The 27,169-nt window shown below is 44.0% G+C and overlaps 1 long non-coding RNA gene and 1 pseudogene across 1 annotated transcript; one reads left to right on the plus strand and one right to left on the minus strand.

Moving 5' to 3' along the window:
• Window positions 1-20,759: 20,759 nt before the first annotated feature.
• Window positions 20,760-24,018, minus strand: LOC136548424 (trans-cinnamate 4-monooxygenase-like; annotated as a pseudogene).
• A 1,727-nt stretch (window positions 24,019-25,745) lies between these two features.
• On the plus strand, window positions 25,746-26,526 carry LOC136547899 (uncharacterized). Its single transcript, XR_010781791.1, has 3 exons — window positions 25,746-25,764; window positions 26,193-26,249; window positions 26,446-26,526. It is a non-coding gene; the product is annotated as an uncharacterized lncRNA (long non-coding RNA).
• Window positions 26,527-27,169: the final 643 nt, after the last annotated feature.

The raw sequence follows: 27,169 nt of genomic DNA on the forward strand, positions 1-27,169 counted from the left end.
ATTTCTAAGTTTATGGTAATGTTCTTAGGTATTAGGCCTTTAACTGAAGATGGGCAGCTTTACCTTAGGTTATGCAAGTTAGGTAAGTTGATCTTGTTTTTCAAGTTAAGATTAGATACCTATTTTAAAGTGATTTGAATAGAGCTATTCTTAATCGGTAAACGAGTGTCTAGTGATGTTTCATTAAAAAACTTACTGTGATTCATTCATCATGAGCATCATGTCATTCCTTATGCATCCATAATATTTATCTTGTGCATCGGCATGCAATAGGTGTTCCGGAGGGAGTTACGCTTCTGGAATTCGAGCCAGTACTTCCGGAGGAGCAGCAGCAAGCTCAGGAGCAGGAGGTGCAGGCCCCCAAAGAAGGAGTCAACGAAGAAGTTCTTGAGTGCCCCGATCACCAACCTTCATCTTTTCTGAAAGGCAAGCCCCGGAGCATTCTAAGACTCCTATGTTTTAAAAATGGTTACTTTGAGTATCTTTATTTATTGATGCATTAAGTGATAGGAATTGGATGCGAACACTTGTTGCATATATATCTATTCCTTGGCCAGTATACGTACCATGAATCCTATTTAGGTCTAGGAGCGAATCAAAGCTTAGCCATGCTTAGACCGGTAAAAGTCAGGTGATTTCCTGTCACCTGCATATTAGAAAAATGTCTGGTCACGGTTGGCTATAATTGCTATCGTGGAGAATAACCATGTGTTAATAATGAATTGTGACCGGGCAGGAGGTCGATAGAGAAGCAACAAGGCAAGGAGGTCTTGGTTGTGGATCTATCCCCATCTGTGTCGGTTAAGGACCGATTCGCTGTACGTCCTCATGTCATGTTGAACGCATACCTATCACTTAGTTGGCCGGATAACTTGTTCCGACCGCGAAGCCGAGTAGCTCAACTCAGGCCGGAAGACCGAGAAGTGAAAGTGCGCACCCTGGCGGTAGTAAGGATGTGTGGGGAGCTATTGGCGTAAGTCCGAGGTGAGATTGACCACCTAGCAGAGTGGACTCCCTGAGGGTGCGGCGCTGCTCGGAGCCGCGATTCCTGAGATGTACCAAAGGTGACCTAAGGCTGCCTTCGCAAGGTATGCCTGGGTTTGTGTTAGGAATACCCCTCCAGCTGGATAGGAATCGATTTGAATCACCGTCTCTCCCGGATAGTGAGAACTTGACTGAGCAGCGGCAACGTAGATGCACTTAATTGAACTTGATGGTTAAATCGATGATGATGAGGATACAACATTATACCGGATATGGTTACTAATGTTTGGAGTTAATCAATTGCTTGCTCTAGTACAGGTGCTAATCTAGTTGATAGGTTAATATTGTTAAATTGCTGCTTACTCATAAAGCAAATTATGCTCTCGTATCACTAAAGCTTTTATGCAAAATGGTTGTCAAGCTAGATCCACCGATAAAGCCTTGCATAATCCTTGGTGTCATTTATTTCTGGTTTACGACGGGTAAGTCTAGCTGAGTACCTTCTCGTACTCAGGGTTTATTTCCCTTGTTGCAGATGACGTGCTATATAACAGCTACTGCAAGTATTGTCTCCACCCTGCGGGGGATGAAGACTAGATCATGGGCATGATCATCTATATTATTCTTATCTTACTGCTTTTGCTGGAGGTGACTATGGTACTAGCTTGTATTTGAACTAAGTGTGTGTGATGGTGTTAAACTACTTTGCTTCCGCTATTTGTGAACTCATTTTGTAATAACTATGTGTACTCTGATGTATGTGGTACTTATGAACTACTTGTGAAATGGATGTAACATGTGGCTTGTTATGTTGAATTACTGTGATCTTGGTTGTATGCAAGTTGGTTTGAAATCCTTCGTGGTTTCAGTTGACTACCGGGTTTATATGGGTTCAAGTATGATGGTTTGATCACTCCGGTGATTGCTTTTGTACTTGTGCTCTTATAAATTGGTCGGTTCTGTTACACCCTCCACATGTGGTAGGCGCCGATGATCCCTGACCCCTTCATGCTCCTGTCCTTTAGAATTTGGAGGGAGGCAAGGTGGTCCTTGATCCTCTTCTTATCTTTATCTTGGACACCCCACCTCCATGACCCCAGAGCCTATTCGATGAGGCACCCAGTGTACACCGGCAAGGGGGCGGTCACGTCGTTCTTGACATAGAACCACTGCGAGTGCCACCCCTTGTTGGAGGTCGACAAGCGCATCAACAGGAAGTCGACCGACCGGGTGTTGCGTAGATGAATGCTGGCACAACCTATCAGCGTGACCAGCTCCTACCTCCCAACCTGCTTCTTTGATAGACTGACGGTGAAGAAGTGCCGCCACAGATCGAAGTGGGGACTAATCCCCAGGAACCCCTCACACAGGGCAACGAACGCCGCAATATGCTAGATCCCATTAGGATTAAGATGCTGCAACTCCACCTGGTAGTAATCCAATAGCCCTCGAAGAAACGTATGGGCAGGGACGGCGAATCCCTGCTCATGGAAGAGAGCAAAGGACATGACATATCCCTCCGGTGGTGATGGCTCGTCCTCATCACCAGGCAACAGCCACTCCGTGAAGGAGGACAACGGGCGAAGGAGGCCTCGGTGGATGAGGCCCTCCAGGCACTGAGAGGTAATGTTGGATCTGCACCACGGCTCCATTGAAACGGCGACTACGATGCAGATGCAAGCTCGATGGCGGCTGTGATGTGGATGCAAGCTCGATGGTGGCTGTGATGTGGATGCAAGCTCGATGGTGGCTGCGATGCAGATGCGAGCTCGACGGCGGCTACGATACGGATGCAAGCTCGACGACGGCAACAGTACTGATGCAGGAGGCTCTAGCAATTGGCGGTGGAGGTTGGTGATGCGAAGGCGAAAAGGTGGAGTACGGAACCCTAGGGGTGAACCCTGTGGTTTTATAGGGGTGACAGATGCGAGAAGCGCAACCATCCGCCTCGATCTCCGAGCCCACCACGACATGCCGCCACGTCACGATGTGGGATACGCGCCCGCGATCCCTATCCTTTCCCACAAAAATTGCCCCGGACGGTTTGCCTTCCCAAACGGATCGGACTCTCCCCCCACGGAGGGGATACAGGCCAGAAAATCTCTTCGCCGGCCCAGGTGGGCCCAGAAAGCCCAAGGGTCGGCCCGATGATCTCGATGGCCATCCCAATGAGGGATGGTCCCACAAGCGACTAACACCTAGGTACGCAAACATCAGTAGGGCCTCAGTCTACTGTCGAGCCCCAGCCGGGCTGACCCTGGACGAAATCCCCATGAACGGGATACCAGGGTCCCCTTAAAACTATCCAGTTAACAAAAACTGAGCCTCATAGCCTTACCCGTGAAGGGTCCGAAGCACCCCCGGGCGATTCTGCCCAAATCACCCGAGGGCTCGGGGGCTACACCCATCGGGTGCGCTCGCGCGCACCCTTTGGCGAACCGGAACACCCCATGGGTGATTATACCTGAATCACCAGGGGGCTCGGGGGCTACACCCATCGGGTGCGCTCGCGTGCTCCCTCTGGCGAATCGGAACACCCCTCGGGCGATTTTGCCCGAATCACTCGAGGGCTCGGGGGCAACACCCGATGGGTGCGCTCGTGCGCACCCTCTGGCAAATCAAAATACCCCCCGAGCGATTCTGCCTGAATCACCCGGGGGCTCGGGGGCTACTGTTGGGGACCTAATATCGGGGTACCCAATAAGGTGCAACTGATAACCATCGAACATTGATGCTTCTGGTCAGACAAGAACGCTACTACGCTTCTTGCCCGAACGACAGAAGATTGGTTTCGCCTCGCCCGACCCCCGAGGGCTGGCTCTGCCTCGCTCGACCCCCTAGGGCTAGCTCCGCCTCGCCCAGCGTCCAGGGGCGGGCTCTGCCTCGCCCAACGTCTAAGGACAGGCTCCGTCCCGCCCGATGAATGAGGGTTGGCTCTGCCTCACCCGATGATTGCACCCTACTCCTTCATGCTGACAAGCATAGGGTACGACAGGACATTCGAGTCAACCGCCATACCAAGGATCATGCCTTGCACGCCTACAGGAAGGTACCATCAAGATACGATAGGACGGGCGCTTTAAGCCCTTTCCGACCAAATAGTGCTCGAATAGTGTTGTAGGCACCGACTTTTGTCCCACAGTGTTGTAGGCGCCACCATCAGCCCTCGGGCGTGGATACTAACACAGGCATACGACAACCACTATGGTCTAGGAAGAGACTCATGCCATCTACAGTGACAGACGTACTATCACCGCGTCGTCCGCTCCCCATAGGGCCATAGGTCAACACCCTTGTTCGACACGCCGCCCAAAGGGGTGGGACTGGATGTGGCTAGTTGCTGATCCGGTAAGGGCATGGCGTCGCCAGGACACGGGCACCCGGCGAACGTACCAATCCCTAACACCGTCTGGCCATGTCAACAAGGCTAGCTCAGCGGAAAAGGAGGGCTCAACACCTTCAGAGGGGCTTCTTGGCCTCTGGTTTTTCTCCTTTCTCCCATTTGTAACCCCTGCTCCCCCCTTGGTCTATAAAAGGGAGGGCAGGGCCCCCCACTAAGGGGATCGACTCTTGACGGATAAGTTCAACACACCTAACACTTCACAGACAGCTGAGCAGCGACCAAGCTCTTGGCGACCTTTTCGACCATTCCATCAGAGACTTGGGACCCATCCCTCTCTCGACCGTTTGTATCCCATACTACGAACCTCTTTCGCTGCTAATAACACGAGCAGCAACAGACTGGACATAGGGACATTTAGCCCGAACTAGTATAAACCTTGTATCCTTTAGCGCACCATCCGAGCCTAACGCGCATCAATTATAAATTTACTAGCCGATGTTTGTTCGAAACACCGACACAAATCATATAAAGTATTTTATATTAGTATTACCAAATTTTCTATTGGATTTTATCACATTACATATGAAAAATTTGACTAGTATACTATAGCTGGTTCAAATCCTAAGTCCGCCACTGTGTTTATGGGGTGGAGTGTCTGTAGTCATGCACTGAGGTTGTAGGCACATTGTTGAATCTTGTTAAAAACATCATGCCTCATTGTGCTTTCTTCTATAGTATTATGCGTCCGCATTCTTTGGTTAGTAGATTTGTTTGGGTCCTTGCACTATAAAAACTGAGATGTGAATTGATGCCAGTTTTATACAATTATATTACCATGTGCTTAAACTTGAAAGTTTTGTGATTTTTGTTCAGCTTCTTACACAGGTCAGTCATTATTACGAAATTAAAATGGCCTTTGAATGAAAGTTCTCCCAAATTGAAGTCTTTTCATAGCCAATGGGATTGGGCTCAATTCAGAATCCCGAAATAAAAACCTGTTGCAACACAGTAGGTCTAAGTGCTATTTGGTTTTAGCAGTGGCAACAGGAACACTACAATCAGTTGCCGGCGGTAGCTATTACAAGGGAATTGTAAATGTTGTTTGTTTGGTTTGTGGCTTTAGTGTTTCGAGGAAACTGTGGCGTGAGTGTTACCTGTTCTTCTTGTCCTTGTATAAAGAGAATGGATCCTTCTTATTGGCTGGTGCGTAGTCCTATGTGGGCTTGGTCTCCAGGGCTAGTGCCGATGTCGGTGCCACAACGAGGGTCAAAGGGAGCGTGACCTCAGTGGGAGTCGCTGCAGGGGTCTTGGGCTCGGTCGTCGCTGTTGCTGGAGAGACATGGACACATGGTTGCCCTCGGTAGCGGGAGTTGCCGGCGACGCTGTAGTAGACTGGAGGGTCGCAGGAGAGGTTGAGATGGAGCATCCATGCGAATAGGGATGAAAACCGGACAAATATTTTCCGATATCCGTTCGTCCTGAAAGGGTTAGAATCCTACATAGTCTATATCTGAATCCAAACATTGAATATCCGTACCAAATCCGAATACTCAAAATCGGATTTCTAATATGTATATGGGATATATATCAATATCCAATGGGGATAGAATGTAGGACCACTGATAACTGTCAGTATCCGATCTGATTTCATCCCTACATGTGAGGAGCGAGAAGATCCCATGGGGAGGGGAGGGGTAATGGAGTTGTATTGGGCTATGATTTGTTACCACTCAGTCCATCCAAACATAAAAGTAATATAACCCATTTACTCTGAATCGATGACAGACTGAAAACGTGAAACCAAACAGCCTCTAAATTCAAGTTTTACAACACTATAAATTATGGATAAGTTTTCGAGAACATAACACTATGCTAGATTTGCACATCACTGCCGGCCTCATCACTGCTAGATTTGTGAGAACCGGTAGTGATGTACCTTCACTGCCGGTTATGAGCTTGAAAATGAAAAAATGATTGGGGCTGGGCTAAAACCGGCAGTGAAGGACCACATCACTGCCGGTTTGTGGCTTGAACCGACAGTGTTTTGGCGGGCACTCATCACTACCGGTTTAAGCCAAGAGCCGACAGTGATTGGGCTCTATCACTATCGGTTCTAGCCAAGAACCGACGGTGATAAGCCTACAACATAAAAAGGCTGCAGCCATCCTCTCCTTTCTCCTCTCTTCCATCCCGAGAACAGAGGCGCGCGTTTGGACCCTTCCCTCCATTGTTGTGGCTACTCTTCACCATGAAGCTAGTGCTTGGATTTTGAAGAATGGCTTGATCTTTTTGCTTTAAGGTTAGTAACAAACATCCACTCCTTTGATTTTGTTGCTTAATTAGCTTCGTTTTGATGGCTACATTGCTTGATTCTCATTCTAGTTCTTTCTCCATTCTAGAGAGCACTTTTCCAATTGGACATTTGTGCAAGGCTCAAATTATGGTGAATCCATCATCCAAAAGGTTGGTGTCTATGAACACATTTAAATTCCTAGCTAATTATTCCATGGTGGTCAAGATCATCATTGTTAGTATGTGATGCTATAATTAGTTCTTAGAAGTAGAGTAGAATAGTTGTTCTTCAATATTGTGCAATAATTGTTTTTACTACGATTTTCAATTTACAGGGCCGGGGCTACCAATTTCAATTTTTCAATAATTAGTGTACAATAATGTTTTCCAAAAATGGTACTTTCAAGCTACAATTGTTGTTCATGAAGCTCGATTTCTTATTAATTCTTTGTAATTACTGTCTCAGTATTTTTTGTGCAGAGATGGATCGAGAGTGGATGCATCTATCCCGAATGGACAAGCGGTATATGCATGGCGTCAGCCAGTTTATCACCGATGCCAAAGCCCATGCTGGGAATGGGAACCCTATCTTCTGCCCATGCAAAGATTGCAAGAATCATAGGAACTTTCGTCAAATTGAGTCTATACGATCACACTTGATTACCAGGGGGTTCATACCAAACTATACGATATGGACTATGCATGGCGAGGTTGGTGTGAATGTTCTGCAGGAAAACGATGATGATGTGGACATGCCTGACGTAGCCATCCACGATGCTGATGATGAACCCAGTGTCAACACGGAATCTATATCCACAGTTAATAATGTGTTTAGGAACACGCTAGCTGACAACACCAAGGATAATGATGGCATTTCTCAGCTGCTATGTAATGTAGAGACCGGATGTCTTAGTGAAAGACAGCTGAGAAAGCTAGAGAAAATGAGACAAGATGGCAAAACACCATTGTATAGGAATTGTCCAATGAGCAAACTGGAAGCCGACATCATGCTGTTAGAGTTCAAATCGACAAACAAATTGAGCGATAAAGGCTTCGATCAGTTGTTAGGTATAATAAGGAAAATGCTCCAAAAAACGAGTTGCCAGAAAAGACATACTTGACCAAGCAAATGATCTGCCCCATCGGCCTCGAGGTTGAAAAAATCCACGTGTGTTCCAATGATTGCATATTGTACCATGGAGACAAATACAAAGACTTGGACAAGTGCCCCAAGTGTGAAGCTCCATGGTATAAGGAAGGGCCATCAGATGAGGGTACCAAGACCAGAGGAGGTCCCATAAAGGTCGTTTGGTATTTCCCTATAGCTCCCTGGGTGCATAGGCTGTTTGCATGTGCAAAGTCAGCCAAGCTATTACGCTGGCATGGCGAAGAGCGTAAGAAAGATACAATGATGAGGCACCCCATCGATGGGCATGACTGGAGGACTGCCAATACTATGTTCTATAAGGACATCGGTGGAGAGATAAGGCAACTTTGGTTTGCTTTGAGCACAGATGGGATGAATCCTTTCGACTAGGTTAGAAGCAATCATAGCACCTAGCCAGTGATGCTCTGTATATACAACCTTCCACCTTGGGTCTATATGAAGTGGTCGTATATCTAGATGCCACTACTGATCCAAGGGTCAAGACAACCTGGGAATGACATCGATGCGTTTCTGGAACTAGTGATCGATGAACTAGTGTAGATGTTTGAAAATGGTGTGCCAGATGTTTGGGACGAGTACAAAAAGGAACATGTCACGATCAAGGGAGTACTTATCACTATAATCACCGACCTACTAGGTTGAGGTTTGTTGTCCGGAGAGAAGACAAAAGGCTATACTGGATGTGTCGAGTGCTTGGACGACACCGATGTGGTAAATCTGCCAAATAACTCAAAGATAGTTTATATGGGACACCGTAGGTTCCTAGGAACAGAAAAGATTTCAATGGTACTATTGAGAAACGCTTAGCTCCAAAATATCAAGACAGGCCTGCGATACTTTGAGAACTCAATAAACTAGAGGTTGTCCTTGGGAAGGGGGACAATGCAGTAGTAGCGCCTGATGAGAGTGTTTGGAAGAAAAAATCGGTTTTCTAGAAACTACCTTACTGGCCATTTCTGAGTGTACGCCACTGTCTTGATCCCATGCACATCACTAAAAACGGTGCGCTAACACTCTTAACACCTTGATGGACATCGGGGGGGACATCGAAGGATTCACTAGCCACATGCCTGGTCATGCAACACTTGGGAATCAGGAAGGAGCTGCATCCCGTGGAGCTAGAGAGTGGCCAGTTTGAACTTCCAATTGTGTCATGGACATTGAAGAAGGAAGAAAGCATGCGCTTATTTCTTTCTTCAATGAACTCAAAGTTCTGATGGGCTACTGTGCGAACCCAAAGAGGCTAGTGAACGTGAGAGAACTCAAGTTCAACTATGGCCCTATGAAGGCCCATGACTGTCATGTCATTATGACTCAGCTACTCCCTGTTGCCCTGCGTGGTATCCTACCCCCAAAGGTCCACGCCCCAATCATAAAGCTTTGCTCGTTCTTCAATGCGATCTCAAAAAAGGTCATTGATGTGTCCACTCTAGAGCAGCTGTAGCGGGACATAGCTGAAACTCTCATTAGGCTTGAGATACATTTCTCGCTGACTTACTTTGATATCTCATTGCATCTGCTCATTCATCTTGTTGACCAAATTAGAGCCCTTGGCCCAATGTACCTCCATCACATGTTCCCTTTTAAAAGATTGATGAAAGTTTTCAGGAGGTATGTTAGGAATAGATTTAGGCCAGATGGGGCATGGTTGAAGGATGGTCAACAGAGGAGGCCATTGAGTTCTGCACATATTATCTGGACATCAAAAGGGTCAGAGTTTAGAATCTCATCATGAGGGAAGACTACGTGGCAAAGGAACGATCGAGGAGAAATCTGTTATAGTAGATGACCCCATTTCTTTTAGACAGGCACAGTTCACTGTTCTCTAGCAAGCCGAGGGTGTGATGCCATACATTGATGAGCACAGGCAATCGCTACAAACTCTGTATCCGAGCAGGTCACATGCTTGGCTAGATAAAAAACATAAGAAGGAATTTGTCAGCTGGTTGCGACGTCGCTGCTTGGAATAAAGTTGGGTAATCAACTGGATGCCTTAGCCAAGGGACCTTCAAGTACATATCTTAAGTACCAGGGTATGAGATCAATGGATTCACATTTTACACAAAAAAGCAAGATGGAAAGAGCACATACCAAAATTGTGGTGTTTGTTTTGATGCTCACGATGAAACGACAACGTGCAGGCAACATACTATGGTTTCATAGAGGAGATATGGGAGCTAGCCTATGGTCCATTGAAGGCAGCTCTTTTTCGCTGCCAGTGGGTCCGGCTCGAGGAAATCAACACTGACAGCGAAGGGTTCACTACCGTTGATCTCACTAAGACCGCATACAGAGGACGCCCCCTTCGTTCTTGCAAGAGATGTTATGCAAGTCTTCTATGCAAGGGACAACAAAGACAAAAGGAAGGCTAAAAGTAGTCCTAGAAGGAAAAAGAAAGATTATCGGTGTCGATAGAGTGACGGACGAAGAAGACTATAAGGGCTATCAGGAAATGCCTCCATTCAGGGCGAACGTACCCCTACCTATCCTTCAAGAGGGTGACAACCTACTTATGTACGAATTGATCACAATGAGGCCCTCATTGTTGATGTACCTAAAGATAGTTAGATTATTGTTAACTATATAATCATTATGCAGACGTTGTATTAGTAATTCGCACTGAATATTTAATTTATATTTTGTGCGCATCTCTACAATTTAATTATTGACTATGTGATCAAATATTAAGATGATGTTCACAAACACTATTATTTGATAATTATAGACCATTAATTAATTATCATAGAATTAAATAATCAAGACACAAATTTTTGTGTTATTTTAGAATATAAACTAACTACATTATTTCTATTAATAAATAAATAAAGAAAAGCAAACTAAGCGAACTCCCTATCCTAGCTCAGCGGTTAAGGCCGCACACTCTGTACTCTGAGACCCGTGCTCGAATCCCAGGCGGTCCAAACTTTTTTGATTTTGCATTTATTATTTAGTACTGCATTATGATGGAATAAAAGAAAAAAATAAAACCATTCTAACCGAACTCCCTATCCTAACTCAGCGGTTAAGACCGTGCACTCTTGATCCCACGACCTGCGCTCGAATCTCAGGCGGGCCAAACTTTTTTATATTTTTTACAAAAAGGTTGCGATGGCAGGCTCCAAATCGACAGTGTTTTTTATATTTTTTTACTAAAAGACGGTGGCATGGCCCTTCACTGCCGGTTTTGGTTTAAAAACCGGCAGTGATAGCTTCTATCATAGTCGGTTGTTCAAACCGACACAGAAGGCCCAATTCACTGTTGGTTTTTAAACTAAAACCGATAGTGATGTGTAGATTCTCCTCACATACCAACAGTGCTCCCATCACAACAATAGTTGGAACACTGCTCCCACCTACCCCCAACAACTTTAGTTTAGAAATAAAAATGTACCACGACTGCTAGCCCCTATAAAATGGGCCTCATCCAGGAGCTAGCCTCTCCATGCATGTTGGTTTCAGCCAGGCCTTATTAGCCATGATACAATATTTTCCTCTCACAACAAACCACAGATATCGTTATGCATCATAGTCCACCAAAATGGTGCACACATGAGGTACTAGAAGAATGCTACTGAAGATAGAGCAACACCAAAGATTGGAGATGCCACGAGGTTCACAGAGCCATCCGCTGTGGTGCCGAGCTGAATCTGATGTGCTCTGGACTATACCGAGAAAAAGGCCATGTATAGTAGAGCCATGGATTCATCGATGCCACTTTATCATCTCCAACCGGTATAGCTCGTAGACCACCTCGATGCTGTTGTTTGAACCCTAGTTGGTGCAAGAAGAATGCTACTGAGGTGGTTAAATTATAATGTGTTGATACACATTGATGGTAACATTGACCTGTACGCAAATAGGTCTTTGTTATCTTATATGGAATTTTAGTGTAAGGTCTTTGTTATCGTATATGTAACTTATTTCTAATTTTTTGATGTATTTCATTACTATCTAAATAAATATATCGTTGTTGTTAAAACTTTCCCACTATAGTATCTAAATAAATATATCCTTTACATATATGCACCTTCACTGCCGGTTCTATTTAGAAACCGACAGTGATAGTCACCTTCACTGTCTGTTCTATTTAAAAACCAGCAGTGATAGTTACTTTTACTGTCGGTTCTATTTAAAAACCGACAGTGATGTCCATGCTCCCCAATATAAAACAAACTACCAGCCACATACATCGATCCCACTCACCCATGAACTCTCTGTCTCATTTCTCATGTTTCACTCTCACTTCTCAAGACATCCACTCTCTCTCTATGTGATTTGGTCATGGCTCCTGCATTTTTCAATGGTATTGATATGTTGTCTTCTCCAATATTCTATCAATATTCATTTGATCTATATTTATATTCATGTTTCTTTGCATTCTACATTTATATATATTCTTATTCCTTGTATTCGATCTATATTTAATTATGTTGCCACATTTTACTTGGAAGAACTTTTTTGTGCATATATTTTATGTTCATATTTTTTTTTGCATTTTATCGATTAGGTGGTATGAACAACGGACCTCCCCCACCACAAGAACCAGGTTTCCACCCTGGCGATGAGCCATTCGCTCCTAATGTGGCCATTCCACGGTTCCCTGTTCTAGCTATTGTATGAAATATTTTCCAACATCTTTTGTTTTTTGATGCTAACAAATAAGTGTAATTAGTTTAATATCATTGTTGCATGCATATATGTCGCAGACTATATCCCCAATAGATTGGCTGCGAACAACACTTAGCTGGTTCTTTATCTCGGATATCGTCGAGAACACGACATCTAATGCAAGTGGTTGGCTATGGACGTGTGAACTTAGTTTTTTCATCCCTGTGAGGGGTTCAAATCATCGGAACCATATCCACGGGACAGGAATACAGAGCCTAGACATAATAAACGCCCAATTAAGTGCCGTGCACATCTGTTTAGAGGCACTTCGACGTATTTGCTATGATTTGCCTGATTTCTCGCACTTCAAGGCACTTGCTTTGAATGCTGGTGATATCCCCATCCCGCAAGCAAGCGAATGGTTTACGAGCTACAACCATGAAGATGTGGTAAAATGGTCACTTATACCTGAGTCTTGGTTATTTGTTGTTTATTATTGTAATAACATTCTCTAATTTTTTTCTTTTTCTTCGCATGCAGATTGCGCTACAGGACCTTACCTATGCTGCATGTGGCTTGTGGGCTGTTCTAGACCAAGCCACGGAGCAACTCGGATACGATTGGGACTTCTGCAATGGAAACCTTGGCCAGCTCACTATAGAAGGACACTAGTACTGCATAAGGATTACTAACAGGGGTAGTGGTCGTTCAGTAGGTTACATCTATGGCCGACCATTCTTTCAGTATTATGAGGCATGAGAGAGTGCACTCATACGGGCATTGGACTTCATCGATACAAGCGGATACATAATCCGTGACATCAATTACCATATATGGCTACAGAGGCATGTTAGTGTGCGTGGCCTGATCGATCCCAGCAGTGATTTCGATAGTAATTAATGTTTATTTAGCTAGGTTTTCAAGGTCGTAGTTTAATTGGGTTCTAATTTTAATATGTATGGCTTTATGTGTTTAATTATTGTCATGCGTGTAATTCGTGTAATATTTGTTGGGCAACTAGAAATATATATTCCGGTGTCGTATTGGTCTCAAAATTATTCTCAGGCTTGCACGTGCCACGTGTGAAGGAAACACCAAGTTTTGGATTTTTCGGAGATGGTTTGCTACTTTTTGAGATTTAATTAAATTTCCGCGCGACGACACCGTTTAATTATAGGTTGAACTGAGTCTACCCACGAAAAGATCCAGAATGGTGCCAAACTTTTACACAGGCTCTAATGTGCCCTAGGGATAAGAATTTTGGGGAGGTGGATGAAAAAATCTATTGGGTCCAAGATGAAATTCACCCTCGTTTGTCTCATTCGGCACAGAGAAAAATATAATAAACAAAAAAAGATAAGAAAAGCCTCAGATCCTGTGTGGGATCTTAATTTCGGTGTACATGCTTGTCAAAAAAAATTCAAGCCATTTTGACATAGGCAGAGTATACATGCTTCACAGAGGTACACGTGCCCTTTTATCGAACCATAACTATACACATAGGTTATCAAGGTTTCTGTGGTTCATAGGTATTCCGGTGTCGTATTAGTCTCAAAATTTTTCTTAGGCTTGCACGTGCCACGTGTGAAGGAAACACCAAGTTTGGGATTTTTCGAAGATGGTTTGCTACTTTCTAAGGTTTAATTGAATTTCCGCGCGATGACACCGCGAAAAAAATTCGGAATGGTGCCAAACTTTTACACAGTCTCTAATGTGCCCTAGGGATAAGAATTTTATCGAGGTGGATGAAAAAATCTATTGGGTCCAAGATGAAATTCACCCTCTTTTGTCTCATTCGGCGCAGAGAAAAATATAATAATTAAAAAAAAGATCAGAAAAACCTTAGATCCTATGTGGGGTCTTAATTTCGGTGTACATTCTTGTCAAAAAAATTCAAGCCATTTCGACATAGGCGGAGTATACATACTTCACAGAGATACACGTGCCTTTTTATCGAACCATGACTATACACATAGGTTATCAAGGTTTCTATGGTTCATAGGCATTCCGGTGTCGTATTGGTCTCAAACTTTTTCTTAGGCTTGCACGTGCCACGTGTGAAGGAAACACCAAGTTTGGGATTTTCCGGAGATGGTTTGCTACTTTCTGAGGTTTAATTGAATTTCCGCGCGACGACACCGATTAATTATAGGTTGAACTGAGTCTACCCACGAAAAAAATTCAGAATGGTGCCAAACTTTTACACAGTCTCTAATGTGCCCTAGGGATAAGAATTTAATGGAGGTGGATGAAAAAATCTATTGGGTCCAAGATGAAATTCACCCTCTTTTGTCTCATTCAGCACACAGAAAAATATAATAAATAAAAAAACTAATCAGAAAAACCTAAGATCCTATGTGGGGTCTTCATTTGGGTGTACAAGCTTGCTAAAAAAATTTAAGCTATTTCGACATAAGAATACATATGCTTATATTTATTCAGTATATAAAAGAAATTTTTTAATATATATAAACATCACAGTCATTTTCAAAAAACTGGCATTGATGAGAGTAAACCGACAGTGATACTGGTTATCACTGTCGGTTTATTTTTGAAAACCGGCAGTGATATATAAAAAATAAAAAAATATATGCCAGCCCTCGGGTTCGAGCGCGGGTCTCGGGCTGTAGAGTTCAAAGACTTAACCGCTGTGTTAGTATAGGATGTGTGCCAATGGTTATTTACTTTTCCTTTTGACCTTTAGGCCGCTTAAAAAATTATAAAATAGAACAAAAAAATTTGGGCCGCCTGAGACTCGAACACGGGTCTCGGGGGCTAAGTTGAGGAGTCTTAACCGTTGCACCAGTAGGAGGAGTTCGAAAGAAAACGGAAACTTATCCTACTTAATACCTAACTGCTACAGCACATCACTGCTGGTTTGGGGAGTGACCCGGCAGTGATGTGCCCCATCACTGTTGGTTTACAAGCAGAACCGGCAGTGATGAGCTATTTTCCAAAATAAATTAATAATTTATAAAATAGAACAAAAAAATTGGGCCGCCTGGGACTCAAACACGGGTCTCGGGGGCTAAGTTGAGGGGTCTTAACCGTTGCGCCAGTAGGAGGAGTTCTAAAGGAAACGGAAACTTATCCTACTTAACATCTTATTATGAGTTTTTGCATGTCACTTTCCTGGGACAGTATGAGATGCATATTTGCCCCTGCCAACCATGTAAGTTTCAGATCAAAGTATCACTAATTTGGAAAGATGCTTACCAACACTGATACTTGTGAAAGAACCTCGCGCTGATGGTTGTAGGATTTATAGTGAGATTGAAGACTCTGAAACATCTCTAGAAGTATATCCAAAAGTCTTAAACTGACTCTCTAAATCATCATTTGGTTTTTAACAAATAAAAATATTCTTTATATCTTTCCTACATCTAACAACTATTACTAAGGCACGTGAATAGCTATTTTCCAAACACTCCTATCTATGCAATGGTTGTGTGTTATTCGTAAATATATTAAATTGTATAAGAATACATCATGTTTGAATGACAACCTAATTTACTTAAATGTATAGGCAACCATGGCATGGTATGTAGTGCATGTTGGTTACATGCCTAAGATTTATCGAACCTAGGAAGATTGCTATGCTCAAGTCAATCGCTACCCTAGTAATTTGCGCAAAAAATACAACACAGAAGCTAAAGCTTTGAGGGCCTACTATAGTCATCTGGCCTACCTTGCAAACCATGGGCAACCGGCCTACTATGGTGCAATGAATGCAAACCATGGCCATCCGCTGGCACTAGAGATCAAAGAGAAGCCATCCACTGGAGATGTGAAGATTAGGAGAAATGCTCCTTGGTCTTGGAAAGATATCATGTTTTTATTTATGGCTATGGTCATCGTTTTTCTTATTTGGAAGTTGATGTAAGCTTAGTTTCGTACAATAGTAGGTGGACTTTGTTGTATGTGGTCAATCAAACAATGAATTTGTTCTAGGTGAACATATGCTATTATTTGACTTTGTTGTATGTGGTCTTATTATTAGACTTTGCATTAAACATATTATATATATATATATATGAACATATGCTATTAGTAGTTATCCGCGGCCAAAACTAACCACGATCGTGTCACAGCCATGACTCATCGTCGCCTGTTACCCCATCGCCGAAGAACAGATCGCAATAAGAAGCGGCTGATATCGTTGGGATGGGAGAGCTGCATGATTCGACAAACGGTGACGGTGTCAATCAGGTCAGTGAGAATGAGCAGCCATGGACCCCGTCCGGCCTGCTCGATCTGGGTCAAAATGACCAAGATGGCCAGATAACTTTGGTATCATGTGACTATGTAGCCACACACGTTAATCAATTGAGAGGGTCATAGCTTACTTGGTGTCGCTAGCAGGGGCCTCCGCCAGTCAAGGAGCCAGAGGGTTCGGGTAGCAAGAAGGCTAGATCCAAGCGAGGCGTGTCAAAGATTCCTGTTGGTAGGAATGCACACTGGCACATTACTGAGTTCGATGAATTCAGGGATCCACTCTCACTGCCTATAGCTTTGACCAAATACAAGACTATCCTCGGGTTACTTGTTAGGGACTTCATCCCGATTAAGTACAGGAAGTGGATTGGGAAAGATGATGACCGGTGGAGGGTTCTCAAAAGCGAGAAGGATTACATATGGAATGTCAAGATCCCAGAGTATTTCACTTTCCTAGCCGAGTATGATAGGGAGTTAGTCAAGAAAAAAGCAAAAGAAATCATGGGGACATGCTTCGAGAATTTTAAGGGGACATTGTACAAGAATTTTGTCCTCCAAAATAAAGAGCCAGATTTTGATGGTGGACAGTTTAGCAAGCAGAAGGACTTCTAGCAGGATTTCAAGGAATATAGGTTATCCGAGGAGTACTTAGAACTGAGCAGAAAGAATAAGGAGAATTCGCAGAAAGCGACGAATCCTCATCATCTCGGCTCTTGTGGCTACGCCAAAAAGATGCCAAAATTTGAAGCAGAACTTCAAAAGATGGATCACCTTGCTGAGGAAGGCGTTCAGGTTGAGACCACCGATTAGGAGCCTAGATCGGTAATATACTGTATGGGGAGGAATGTATGGCACGCCGAGGATGGGTGCTTTAGCTCCTCAAATCAACCCATGAGCGAACTCATCCAGAGGATCTCCTAGGTAACTAAGGAGGTGAGGCAAGGGACTCGCACTTCTAATAGGGAGAAAGACGTGCTCACCCAAGCACTCGGAACCAAGGAGCACCCTGGTCGTACTAGAGGAACCGATGTTGTTCCTTAGAAACTAGCATTCCTCCAAGAACCTAACACTTACCGGAGCCGCTCGAGGGGTAGAGCGAAACAGGAGGCAGAGTATTTGAGGCGACTAAAAGATATGGAAGACAGAATGGAAGCACGGATTGAGGCGACTATTGAAGCGCGAGTCGAGCAAATTTTGCTGTCCAAGGGGTCAGTAGTACCACAAAACCCTACTCCTACTGCCTTTAGCTCACAGTTTAGGGGTCACAGCAGCTGCGGATCGACCCCGCTCGATGAAGAAGAGGCGAATGTGCCTCATCCGGTGGACGGCATCACTAAACCCGTCAATGTCAAGTTGTACATCCATCAGAAATGGACAAAGGACAAGGTGGTGCTCGGTTAGGCCTGGCCTGTGGGAGACGGGACAATTAATGGCCGCCCAATTTCACTGGGGTACGCTCGCGTCACCATTGATAGAATACTTGATAAGAAGTTTAACAAGTTACCCATTGAGTACCCCGTAGCAGAAGATAGGCCGAAACTTGGTCAAAACAAGGGCTCTCAAGTGGCCTGGCACAAGCGCTTTATTAAGCTTGACCATCAATTGTCCTCTGATGATGAGGACGACTGCGAGTCTTCACCCACCTACGATGATCACTCACCATTTCCCAACAGAGATCACTCCCCTCCTTATCCGGATTCATCACTCCCGAGAAGACAGAGGTCTCCTTCTATTCCTCCTCGTCCGACTCCATCTTCATCAGCCCCGAGAAAAGAGACTCCTCCTCCTCCTCCTCCTCCTCCATCTTCATCAGCGCCGGGAAAATAGAATTCTTGTCGTCATCCTCCTCCTCCTCCACCTTAGCTCAAAACAAGATCAAGGATATCCTCGCAGTCGCAGAAAAGGTCCTTGGATTCGGTCGCTAATGCTCCCAAAGTGGACCAACAGAAAATAAAAAGGTCGTTCAGTGGCAGCGTTACCACCTTGATGAAAGAAAAATTTACAGCACACATCTTGAAGGAAGATTATGTTAGTTTCTTCAATCTCTGTGCCTCACTGCCTTCGTTTTTGTTGAAGTCCGAATACGAAAGGAAAACACAGAATAAATACGCTACAACAAGAGACGAAGAAATACACAATAAAGATTTAAGGAACATATAGAAGTACGTCGAAGACAACCTAGGATTAACCATGAAAGAGGCCGCGACCTTCTATTATGATGTACAAGGGACGGCAACACCGGTAATGAAGTATGAAAGGGGCAATCTTTTGGTTTCCGATCATGAGTATAAAAATCTAACAACATATATGCGCCAGTTACATGAATATTACATGGCTCAAGCAACAGAGACGGACGACTTTGGTTTTGAGTTTATTATCCGTTCACCACATGCTTTCCATTATCCTGAAGAAGAGAAGTTCAATGTCGAGTGGGAGTGCTTGTTCCAGCTATACCAGAAACGCTCTCTCGATGTTCAAATGTTGATGCTGTGAACTATGTAAGTACCCTACATGCACGATATTACAATTAACTACTCTCTCGAGACACAAATTATTAACTTTTGAGCACTTCCCATGATTTTATGTAGGTGTATAGCAAAATTTTGTATTCTAAAAAGCAAATAGGATTACATAGGCTTCTTGGATCCTATGCGAGTCAATGAGAGGACATGTCTAGGCCTCTATGGATGTGACGTGGAAGACCTGAAACAGAGATTAATTGCTGTTTTCGACCAATTCACGATGAAGAAGAAAACCACCTACTTCTAGCCTACAACTGCGAGTATGTGTTCTTGGCTTTTAATTTTATGCTTCTTTTTTCGTTAAGATTATTCGATAATTAGGATTATGTGATTGCAGTAGTCATTTCATCTTCATTTGTGTTAATCTTGCCAAAAATCTGCTCGAGGTGTGGGACTCGAAGAAAAAACCATTTCATCATCTGGATGCACCGGTGACAGTGCTGAATTAGTAAGCGATCCTAATAACATATTATTTTCTAATCACACATACCGCTTTCTAATGTTTTTCCTTTTAATATTGCTCAGTGTCCGAAGAAGACATATCGGTGGGACACCGGTCCCATTCAAGGTTGCCGAAATGGAGGAGAAGTACATATTACAGCCGGCGAAAAACAATGAATGTGGGTTTTATGTAATGTAGGCAATGCTTCGCTACATCGGTGGGAAATCGGAAGAAGCCAATAAGTTGGTGTGTATAATCTCCATTTCATTTATGTCTGTTAATAATTCAACAAAATGATTTACTGTTCCTCTTTGGATATCATCTTTTTTGAATGACAACGCAAGAAATATAAGCACGAAATGCTGCTAGACATGGAGATCGTCGCACTACAATCGGAGCTGGCAAAATTCATCTTAGCCGAGGTATTGAAAAAAGATGGAGTATTTTTTATTGCATAATCCGTGAAGTACAAGGACCAGTATGGCCTAGAGCGGCTCGCCAGATTATTGTAAGAAGTCCGAGAAGCATTGCACAATCTGTGAAGTCCAAGAATATTTCTTTTTTATTTTGAGGGATCGAGATGTGGATAAGAACATTTGAATTATAACCGTAACATTTGTAGTGTTTAATATTGATGGACCTGTCGTCTACGTAGCGTATATAAAGCGAAACCCGATTCCACAAAAAATATAAATTAAAATCAATTATAAAACAATAAAACGCGAACGTGACATCACTGTCGGTTATCAGAAAACCGACAGTGTTGTCGTAAACACCACTGTCGGTTAGCAACAAAACCGACAGTGATGTCACTGCCGACTCTTGCCACAAACCGGCAGCGTTGGCTTAGCCATCACTGTCGGTTCTTGTAACAAACCGGTAGTGATTCTTACTATAACACTGCCGGTTGAAACACAAACTGACAGTGTTGTTGGAACTGAGCTCTACCGGATGGTTTTATGAACCGACAGTGTTGGTAAAAATGAACACTGCCGGTTGTGTAAAGAACCGACAGTGAAGTTGAAGAACACTGCCGGTTTATAGGAACCGACAGTGATAACTTACCCTCATCACTGCCGCTATGGTTGTGCCGGTTTGGTTGTGCCGGTTCAAAATCCAACAGTGATAAGGTATTTTGAACCGACAGTGAAGTGCTGTCGTGACATAGCCTAACCAAGTGAATCTACGACATCATACCTCAGCCACATGTACCCCCACCATCTTCACTCGACTCGAGAGCCAACACAAACAACAAACGCGTCTCCTCTTATAGAGTTACAGTACAAAAAACACAAGAGAAAAAAAAAGACAAAATACATAGTGCTGGATCTGCAGGGGCGCGTGCATGGAACACGCATTGATCTTCTCTAGGCCTCGAGGGGCTTGCAGACGATTGTGGCGTGATTGGCGATCTGGTTGCTGAACTGCCAGGGCTTCTCCGTGGTGTCGATCTTATCCTGGCCCGGCGGCGGCAGCAGCTGGAAGTTCTGTACCAGCCTGCCCAGGGTGATGCCGATGATAGGCAGCGCGAGGGTGATCCCGGGGCAGCTCCGGCGACTGACGCCGAAGGGCACGACGCGGAAGTCGTTGCCGTGTGCCTCCACGGACTTCTCCTCCTCGAGGAAGCGCTCGGGCCGGAACTCGTCGGGCCGCACCCACCTCTTGGGGTCGTTGGCGAGGAACCAGGCGTTGACGAGGATCTTGGACTCGGCGGGGATGTCGTAGCCGGCGAGCTTGCCGTCGTTGAGGTTCATGTGGGGCACCAGCAGCGGGATGGCCATGCGCAGGCGGAGCGTCTCCTTGACGATGGCCTGGAGGTAGGGGAGGCGCTCGAGGTCCGGCTCCGTAACAGGCACCCAGCACCGAGGCCAGCTCCTCCCGGAGGTTGGACTGGATGGCCGGATGGTTCACCAGCTCCGCGATGCCCCCACTCGATCGACCACAGTGTCGTCTCGATCGCTGCAAAAGTAAAGAAAAGGTTTCTTTAGTTCGCTTGCTCCTTACACATTCAAATTCGAGCAAACTTTCTACTCTTTCTTCTATCATATGAATGGATAACGAGCCAGCTCGGCTTGTTATAGCTCGCTAGGACAACGAGCTGACACGTTAAATAAACGAGCTAAAACTCTACCTCAGTTCGGCTCGTTTAGCTCGCATTCGTTTGGCTCGCAAAGCTGGCTCGTTAACTATTATAAAAATACATAAATTAATAGATACTAATTTATTCTATGCATACACCACGACAAGTAAATAAATAAGTGTAATACATAGCATACATTAATTCTAGGCTTCAATTCATACATATAATATAAAACTAAGCTTAGTTGCTACTTGATTAGGTTGTCGAACTACAAACTATTTGGCTTGTTTAGCTCGCGAGCTGACTTATAAATGAGCTAAGCCAAGTCGAGTTGAGTTAGGACCGAACTGAGCTAGCGAGCCGTGAGTTTTTCTGTCGGGCCCTAATCATAATTGAGAGCCTCTTGTGATTTTGTCAAATCCCAACTAATGGCCAGTGCATAATAGTTTTTTCGCACGGGCTGCTGGTGGCAGTTTAGAAAACGCAACCCAAAAAAAATTATTGAGGCGTCATCACGTGACGGCGGCTTCAACTACCATTTATTAACAACCTGAACATGTTTGGTTGGGCCGTGGCTTTAAAAAAAGCAACTGTGAACTATGATTTTTGGAAAAGCTGTGGAATATGGACTGTTAGAAAAACCAAAAGCCCTTTGTTGGGTAGCTGTAGCTTCTGTACAAATTACTAACATACTCTCTCACCTACAGGCGGACCCCACTCGCCAGCCTCACGTACACTTTCTTCAACCTCTAGCAGGCCAACCGTAGGCTCGCACGCGTCCGCCGTTAGGGCCGCGTCCGCGACGGGGTTGGGGCGGCGTACGCCGGCCGAGGGGCCGCGCGCCACTGGAGCCATGGACGTGGCCGCGCCGCTGCTCGCTGGTGCCAGGGACGTGGCTGCGCCGCTGCTCGCCCGCCGCGCCGGAGGAGCACGTCAGGGCCGCGCCGCTGCTCGCCCGCCGCCGCCGGAGGAGCAAATCGGGGCCGCTCGCCCGCCCCCCGAAGGAGCACATCGGGGCCACGCGCTCGCTCGCCGGTGCCAGGGATGTGGCCGCGCCGCTGCTCGCCCGCCGCCGCCGGAGGAGGTCATCGCGAGTTGCGCCATCGGGGCTGCGTCGCGCGTGTCGAAAGAGCGAGTCAGAGGCCAACAGAATAGAAGGTGAAAAACGGTTCGTTTTCGGTAGTAGGTGAGTAATTTTTTTTCCCAAAAAGCCAGTGACATCAGAAGAAGAGAGGTGTTTTTGGATTTGCATAGGAGTGAAAGCTGCTTTTAGACAAAATCAGTTATGATTTTCGAGTCTTTTGATAAAGTTTTTAGTTTTTGAAAGCAAAAGCCACAGCTAAAAGCCCGACCAAATAGGGTTTAGGTCGCCGGTTAATTAAGAATGAAAATTTTGATGACGGCGACTTGATTAAGATGTGCCTTATCGTCCATGCAAGTACTGTGTTGCAGTGCTATTTGTATGTGTAGGGCTGGGCTGCAGTACAACTAGGTTGTTTTACTGGAATTCTTTGGGTAAAGCTGGAGTATTTTACTACTACTATTGTTTTACTAGTTGGTCCTACACAATTATGATGTAAATAAGCTAACATTTAACCCCGTAAGATATGAATATGATGACTCGTTTATTTACAACCAGGCAGATACTCTGTTTCCTTTTCAGAAACAGAGGGTTTCGAGATGGACAACTGTGACAGCTGGAATCAGGCCGGGTTTAGTTCCTCTCTTAAAATTTATTCTCTATCCCATCGAATATTTGGACATATACATGAAATATTAAATATAGATTAAAAGAATAACTAATTATATAGTTTACGGCTAATTTGCGAGACGAATCTTTTAAGTCTAATTAATCCATGATTTGACAATGTGGTGCTACAGTACACATGTGCTAATGCCGAATTAATTAGGCTTAATAAATTCGTCTCGCGGATTACTGACGGATCTTATAATTCGTTTTTTTATTAGTATCCGAATACTCCATACGACACTTTCATGTGACACCCTAAAACTTTATATCCTGAATTTAAACAAGACCTCAATTAAGCATAGAATGGTTTCAAGATGAAAGAGGAAAGAAGAGTCGAATATATATACGTACCTGCGACGTTGATGTTCTCGACGATGTAGAGGACGTTGTCATGGTTGATCTCGCCTTTCCTCTCGGCCTCGAGGATGTGGGCTCTGTTTGGCTGCTCGTAAAGTCGCTTATGCTGATTTGTACGGCTGATTTGTTGGAAGAGAAAAATACTGTACCATAGCTTATAAGTGAGCTTATAATGGCAGCCGAACGCTCCCGTGGTCCATGGCGCACCGGATCTCACCGGTCTGAGTCATCACCTTCCTGTATGTGCACGCAGCCATGTTAGTGTTAGTTAGATCGGCTTCCCGGCTGAATGAATTGAATCAAGACGGTTCCTACCACCAAGTCAACATGATGGCTAGAATTTCATGGTAATATAGAATTTGGTAAAGTATATGCCCTCGTGGTCGTGAGTGGGCACGATTGGTTCATGGACCCAACCAGCGGCGGATCCACAGGGGGGCTGGGGGGGGGCTCCAGCCCCCCCTAATTTCTTGATTTCAAGTCTAATCACTGTAGCAAAAGCTTAATTTCACTATTAAATCTTCATGCAAATCAACATCTCCATTGTTTTAGCCCCCCTTATCTCGCATCGTGCATCCGCCACTGGACCCAACCTAATCTGAGGACAAATAAACTAGTCTATAGGATTGGCATGCATGCCATGCTGGGGCCCTTAATTCCAACTAAATGAAGCAGCAAGAGCAAAGTACAAACCAAATGATCCATGTAACCACTTTTTAATAGAGAGACACAGCAGAAGCTTTTACTTGCATATACATGTTGAAGAAAAAAGCCTATCCTTTTCCATCACTCTGTCGCTCTCGTTGTATATGTGTGTGTGGTTGCCCGGATCCTAAGCTTTCGGGCTTGCGCGGAAAGCAAAGCAAGCCACATACATCTAGCGGGGAGAGCCCCATTTTTTTCGTGTGCTAATCTGTCATCAGGAGTCAGGAGGTGAGTGGTGCGGTTCACCTAATCGTCATGCTACTTTCTATCCTCAAACGAAACCTACCCCGCCTTCTTTCTGCTATCCTGTTGTTGTGGACAATGACAGGTTGTTACGTACCCGTGCATTTTTTTTAGTTACGTGTCAAATACAATTGCTCTATGCTAGGCCTAATAATTAATACAAATTCTAACGAGCGTAACCAACGATGGCATGATTTGGTCATGTGGTTTGGCCGCTTCCGTTCAAGACTTCACGCAAAAGTCCAACCCGATCTCCAAATTGAATGAGTAGCGCAAATAGACTTGGTTGTTGATTCGTCCTTGTCCACTGGCTGAAACCAAACATATTTTTTTATGCTGCAGACTGATGAGAAGAATCCCCTTGCTCTTACCATCTCAAACCATATCGTCAGAGACTTAACAAGTTCTTCCCCCATTTATACCTCACTCATGTTTCAGTTATATACATTATCACAGATAATTGGAATGCCGAAACTATATGAATATTAAGTTGCACTGCACTGCGTGTGTTTAGATTGTAGTGAACAGCCGTACTTTTCCTAGAATATATATGTCCAGTTTTAGCTAAAGAGAATGAAGAACCCATTTGGAATTAACAACCTGGACATAATTAGTTGTACTCGATTAGCAGCAGTCCTTGATGTTTGCTAGAACACAGTGTCCTTCCCCGGCTTTTATCCTTTTAGTTTGTGCTTGAGCGGTTGAGCCTAAAGGCCACTCAATTAAGATGTGCTGACATTCTAAATCATCCCTTTTACTTAGAGACAACAACAGCGGCTTCCCAGGACTCCAGCATCCGTCACCATCAGCAGCAGCCTCCGAAAAAAGAAACTCAACTGCTTCAGTATGTATTTCATTTCACCATGTTATTTTCTATGCAAATAATTGAATAGAAATGTTTGCATTTTCAGCTTTGCTGCTTCGTTTTCCATTTTTCCAGTATGCTAGGGTGCAGCAGCAGGATGGCAGCCACAAAAGCAGCCTCCCAATTTGTTGCTCCACTACAAGTGGCCACACCATATTTCTTGATCCCTACAAAACCGGAGGCTCCTTCTGTAAGATTTTGTAAACTAACATTTTCTGCTATTTTGAGATATATACTATCATGCCCAGACTAGCAATTTCACGCAGATTAGATTTGCCATCTAAGTTCTAGCATATTTTGTTTTTTCAGATGTTGTAATAATACTGGTTTTTCGATTGTTGGTCATCTTAGCTCATATCTGGATGTGAGTCATCTTAGCTCATGAAATAGAGTTTACAATTTCCTCTTATGAAATTTGTTTCTGCGTAGCCTTTTTTGTTGACCATATGTTAATGCCAATGATGCTAGAAACAAATATCTTTTTTCTGAAAGCCTGACCATATTTCCATGCTATTGCTATTTTCCTTTTTTCACATGTCAATGGCAAGGATGCCTGGAAACAAATATCTTGGAGACCAATGAGATAGTTTCCTTTATCCTCTGCTTCATTTGTTGCAGGCATATGTGTAAACACTATTGTTAGCATTTTCTTGCAGCCCCCCTTCTCCATAAAAGGTATGATGTTGTCTCAGAATAATGGTGCTCCTTTTATAATATAGTTCTTAATTAATTTTAGCTGGAAGAAGGAAGTACCTATTGTTTTTTGCGTCTACCAATACTTGCCTTTTACTTTATTAGTAATCTGTCCTATATTGTTGTTCCAATTTAATGTTCATGCTTTGGTACTCTGTTTTTTTCTTCCCTCTTCCAGAGTCCTTTTGGAATTTGTGACAGGACCAGGTGTTGCATCGTTGGAGTTTTTTTAGACAACTCAGCTTGATGTCCATTTTGGTAATGGCCCTAAGCTTAGTAGTTAGTCATCCTTATATGAGTATAAATTTTTTTAATTTACTTGCCCAACCATCTAAGGGTCTGATGATCTACACAGGTATCCCATGTGCAGTGGCAATCAGCGACCAGTTGGACCAGGGGAATGTGCACGGAATCGGTTTGCATCTGTACTGATTGGTGGTTGAATTGTAAGGTATTGTTAAATTACAGTCATTATCTATAGCTTTCAGTTTGATTCAAAAAAAATTGGCCAAATCTATTGTCGTGTTGGTGTGTGAAGAATGGTTCTATTTTCCTGTTGGTGTGTGGCCTAATATTTTTTGGTGACCCAAAAGTTTTGCAAGATGTGTAAATTACTATTGTATATGCTAGGAATTCTTGACAATATATGGTTACCATGGGCTATAAGAAATTTATGCATGCTAAGATTCTTCGGAAGCGTAATCTGATCTAATCTTTAGTTTTTTCCTAGCAGCAGTCAGCAATGATGCACCTACACATTGTGTGATGCTGTTATATGAATTGCTTTGTCAAAAAATGCAACAGTGCATCCTCCTGTTTAGTTCGTTATTTCTGTCTTACAGATACATTCTGCATCTTCCTATCTAGCGTGTGGCTTCAAGAGTTTATATCCTTTGTTTGAA

Source organism: Miscanthus floridulus, chromosome 4 (assembly GCF_019320115.1).
Source record: "Miscanthus floridulus cultivar M001 chromosome 4, ASM1932011v1, whole genome shotgun sequence".
Lineage (NCBI taxonomy): Eukaryota > Viridiplantae > Streptophyta > Magnoliopsida > Poales > Poaceae > Miscanthus > Miscanthus floridulus.